General features: G+C 39.6%; 1 pseudogene; it reads right to left on the reverse strand.

Annotated features, from left to right (window-relative positions):
* Positions 1-3515: 3515 nt before the first annotated feature.
* On the reverse strand, positions 3516-4873 carry LOC105551882 (annotated as a pseudogene).
* Between the last annotated feature and the right edge of the window lie 568 nt (positions 4874-5441).

Below are 5441 nucleotides of genomic sequence, written 5' to 3' on the forward strand. Positions count from 1 at the left end.
ATTCTTTTTTCCCCTACTATTTTTAAATATTTTAAGTAAAACTAATTGTTAAAATACACCCTACTCCAGAGACACAATTTCCAATCAATTGGAAATTGAGGTTTAGGGAGAATGCAGTCAATACCAGTTTGCCTTTGAGGCAGTAAGCCTGCTCATTTAAATCTATGTGGACCAAATCCCTCTCTTGAAGAAACCTGATTAGATAGATGAGCAATTGTGTTTGTCTGACAGCCATCTTTTGCAGTTGGCTTAATGTGCCACCCAGCAGGTGAGGTTTGTGGAAGAAGACTAGATCTGAAAACAGTGGGAACTGGAATGATCTTTGTATAATGACACTGTACTTATTGCTAGTGTGTTCTCTATGCCTATATAAATGGTAATATTTTTAAAAATCCATGGCTGGAATGACACTCAGCATTATGTCTTGGCTTAGTTGTGTCACCCCATGCCACACGTTCAATGAAAATCCCCTGTAGGTTATATAAGACAGTTATCAAGTAGTGACTCGGTCTTCCCCTCTCCCGGCAAGTTATCATAATTACACTCACCTTAACGAAAACTGTTTCTCCATCAATCCAAAAGTATTCCTTAAGCCACAGGTTACAACATCATCCTTGAAAAATTTAGTCACATTTTCTGCATCTTTCATATTAAAAGAAGCCTGAAATTTGAAGGCAGTGTTTACCTCAAAGTTGTTCCACCCTGTACCATTCAACAATCAGGTATGAAAATAGTACAGTTTTGCAGGTGTGCTTATATTTGATGGTTCGTAAAGTTGATCATTAGATTTTTCTTTTTAAGTTGTGATTGGATCACCTACCAATATTAGGCATGAAATGGCTTCATGATAAAAGCTATCTGGCTGGGCACAGTGGCTCACCTCTGTAACATCAGCACTTTGGGAGGCTGAGGTGGGCAGATCATGTGAGGTCAGGAGTTGAAGACCAGCCTGACCAACATGGCAAAACCCCGTCTCTACTAAAAATACAAAAATTAACAAGGCATGGTGGTAGGTGCCTGTAATCCCAACTACCCGGGAGGCTGAGGCAGGAGGCAGGAGAATCACCTGAACCCAGGAGGTGAGGTTGCAGTGAGCCGAGATCGTGCCATTGCACTCCAGCCTGGGTGACAGATCGAGACTTCGTTTCAAAAAAAAAAAAAGAAAAGAAAAAAAAAAGCTATCTACTAGCTACTGCTTTTACGAAGGACCCCTCATCAGAGGTCCAATGCCAAGGATTTCAGCTCAGATTCTAAGCAGGAAATTACTCTTTCCATCAAAAAAAGTGCTAATTTTTTTCCTATTGCTGTAAAAAAGAATGCTGCTGGTAACTAGGAGGATGCAGGCTTCACTGCACGCTCAGTCAATGAACGTGGGTTTAGACAGATGACCAGATAGCTCTGGCACCATAGGGCTGTTCTTTAGACCTAGTAAGGCAGATGCCAGCATTTTGCAAAGCACATTGGAGAAAATCAAAACTTATTGAAGAGAAGAAATCCTTTCTTGGTATCTGATTGATATAGGCTAAGTACTTAATGACATTGATTTGAACAAATGCATTAGCAAAGACTAGGGAATTTCTATAGTTAGAAATGAAGAGGCCAAAAGTAGATATCCCAGTGTAAGTCAGTGTGAAGTGCAAGAAGCAGTTTAGTACCCACAGAAGAGCATCTATACAGAACTAACACTAAGGGTCATCAACTATTCCTTGTGAGAATGAATAGGAAACTGTCATCAGAGCCCACCATATGTGCTTCATGTTCCGTGTATATACATTGTAGGTGAATTGTAATTATCATTAAAGGATGTGGTTTTACTTTGTAGTAAGATGAATGGAATCGTGACTATGTAGTGTATGTTCCATCATCTTATCATTCTCACATAGTACTAAGTGAAAAGGCTATAGTTTAGAGAATTATCTGTATTGCAGGTGATTTACTGGGGAATGACATATTAAATTTTAACAGAAGTGTTAAGACTTATTTTAAGTCCTATTGTATTTGCCTATGCTACATTTCTAGTTGCCTGCTACTATGCAATGGCATATAACAGCTGAGGGAAGTCCATTCAGCCGGCCTTGAGAAATGGGTAAGATTTGGATGGGCAGTGATGGAGAATGGGCAATTCAGCACTTGTGGGGGTGCACAGTGCAGGAGTCTCCATTATTCAGGGCAAAGCACTGAGCAAGGACATGGTAAGGGAAAAGGTGTATGGAGATGTATGTTATATGTTACACATATAACAGTAGCATTCCCTGCTACTACGCAATGGCATATAACAGCACTATTTTATTTATGCAATTAAACTTCTCCCTACTCAGTGTTACTATCCATTGATTAATGTACCATTTATTTTTACTGCTAATTCATTTAACAAACATTTTTTGAGGTCCAATTATGAGTCTGAAATTTGGTTGTGGCTGTACATCCAAAGGATTCTATGGTCCAGTGTGGAGATAAAAATTCACAAATAATTATGCTTCAGAGTCATATATGCTGATTAACATATGGGCAGGGGCAGAGACACTTCTAAGAGGAAATGATAGTTAAACTTTACTGTGAGTGATGATGAGTTTTAAGGGGGACAAGACAGAGAAGGGGCATAAAGGAAGATGGAACAATAGTGGAGACACAAAAGGGGAGTTAGAAGTTGCTTATTCTGGCTGAGATGTTGGCTGCCTGTGGAGGAGGTGACACTGGAAGAAGGAAGCTTACCCCAGGCTCCTGAGATGTCAATCAACTTGTAGATGAGGCTGTGAGATTTGGGCTTTCTGTTGCAGGTGGAGAGTCCCTGAAGGCATTTGTACAGGGAAGAGATATATTTTGATTTGTGTTTTAGAAAGCTGTCTCTGAGGGTAGGATGAAGAATCAGACCTCTAGCAAGCAGATAGGATGAGAACTTAAATTAAGATGATGGAAATAAGGCTGTCCTAGTTGCATTGTTAGCATATTAGGCTGCAAATAATAAGTACTAAGCATTGGTCCTCCACTGGAACAAAGGATTTTTTAAATATGAGGACTGTATTTTATTCATCTTTGTGTGACCAATGATGGGCGATCCATGGCATGATGAAAAGAGTACAGCAGTTTTGAATCAGACAGGCTCGGGTTCAAATGCCACCTCTATAACTTGGTAGAGTATATTGTCTTAGCTAAGTCATTTTGCCTTCTCATCTATAAAGTGGGGATAAAAATACTTTTGCAGAGTAAGGACATTATGTAAAATATAATATGCCCATATGTCATTCTTATTATGGCCATAACTATGGTACACTCCACAAGTAAAGGAAAATATTAGGTTGGAACAAAATTAATTACTGTTTTTGCCATTAAAACTAATATTAGAGAATTTATAGGAAAGCCATTTCCCTTTGATATACTTTGCTATTCACTAGAGCTCTCTTGTGTCCAATTTTCTATACAGAAAATGACTTTTCTCTCCATCTCCACCTGTCCAAAAGCTTCCTATCCCTCGTGTTCTTTTTTCCCCACAGATTCTTCTTTTAATTACCTATTTCTTAAAAAGCTGTCAGATTTCCATTTCCTTGGGAGATATTTTCACCGGTTTGTTTTTTGATTCTACAGGTTAAGCTTCTTAAGAATTTCATACATATTAGAGAGATTGCCTTCATTGCTTTCTCGTCTTTTCAAAAGGACACAGGCAGACTTACTAGACTAAAGCCAATGTCTTTAAAGGCATGCAACAAGAACATCCCCACAATGATTGTGAAGAAACCACTCAAAGTACCAATAGCATCATCAACAGGCATAACTTGCCACTCCTTAGAAAGGATAGCTGAACAAGTTCAAACCGATGTTGTAAAGATTGCATAATACATTGGAGTCACAATGGAAGTGTTGAATACATCCAGGGCCCTATTTAGGTGATTAAGCTGTGTGCTCACACAGATGATGATGCTCAGCAGCAGAACCCAGGCCAGGGGATGCCGCAGCACAGGCTTTCCAGCAAAAAGCTCCTTGCCTATCCCTCATTTTCAAATGCAAATGTCGCCTCCACCTTAGTGGCTTTAGAGCTTTCTGCCTCCCTTAAGCCTCAGTGACTCTCAGAGCTCTTATGGTGCTTCTCACTTCCTACCTAATACCAGAAAGATATTTAAGAACCTAACTTGTATACCTCTGTAACTTTAAGAGGCTTTTCCAACTCTTTCCTTTTCATCTTCACTTGGCACCAAAAGTGGTATCATTCACATGGTAGACATTATGTCAATGTTACATGAATGCAAAGATAATCATTTCTGGGAAGAGAGAGGAAAAAGCTGCAGGAGGGGAGTCCATTCAGCTGGACTTGAGAAATGGGTAAGATTTGGATGGGCAGTGATGGAGAGGGGGCAGTTCAGCACTTGTGGGGGTGCACAGTGCAGGAGTCTCCATTATTCAGGGCAAAGCACTAAGCAAGGATGTGGTGAGGGAAAAGGTGTATGATGAGGGAAAAGGGGTCCTGTGGAGAAAACTGGGAGGAAAACACTTTTGGTCAGTTGGGAAAAATGAGAGTCAAACATGAGGGTCTGGAATAAAGTTTGTAATCTATAGTCAAGTTCAAATCTTGGAGGCATGTGCAGGATAGACTGTGTGGAAGGAGAAAAGATTGGAGGCCTATCTTGGTACATTATGTTTTTACGAAGTAACGTGGGCTGAACCACATTGGTGTGATAAAAATTAAAATGATAGGAAATGGGCTAGTGCTCGTGTGACATTTAATAGGAGTTGGTAGGTGATTACTTGGGGGAAGAGAAAAGGCTGGAGAAGTTGAAGTGAGGATGATCGTGCCATTAGGAGAAATAGGAAATTTTCTGGAAGACATTTGTTCTGTGGAAGGTGATGATTTCTGTCTCCAATAGGTTGATTTTGAAGTCATCGTGGTAGAAATCAAAAAGGTAATGGGATCTTGGGAGAGAAATCAGTGCTCAGGTGAAAGTTTTGAAAATCTTTTGTATTGACATTATGGTTGAATGGCAGATAGTCTCAATTCAGACACCTGACTCTCATGGTGGGTGTGCCTGAGAGTGGATTGCCAGTCGGTGGAATAAAGTGGGAGAAGCTTAAACCATTTGTGATTATTCTTGGATCTTGTTCAAGGCTTTCTGTATTTCTTTAGCACCTATATGCTGAGGGTGCTAAACCTGGACTTACACATCTTTATAAAGTCCACATGAAAAAAAAAAAATCAGGAAAAAAGTTTCTTTCAACTTGGATGGAACTAACAGGGCTACCGAGAGTCAGAAATTATCCTCAATTCCCTTAAGCCTTAGCTTCCAGAACTTACGTCTTCCACATTTGAGGAAGATGTATTACTTTTGGGGTATTAGTATTAAACATTTATAATATAACTCTCGATTTAAAAACAAATTCCCTTTCTCACTTTGGTTTTCTCCAGGAAAACACTCCTTAGGCATATTCATGGGTGAAGTTCTCTTGATAAGCTG

This window comes from Mandrillus leucophaeus, unplaced genomic scaffold (assembly GCF_000951045.1).
Source record: "Mandrillus leucophaeus isolate KB7577 unplaced genomic scaffold, Mleu.le_1.0 Scaffold536, whole genome shotgun sequence".
Lineage (NCBI taxonomy): Eukaryota > Metazoa > Chordata > Mammalia > Primates > Cercopithecidae > Mandrillus > Mandrillus leucophaeus.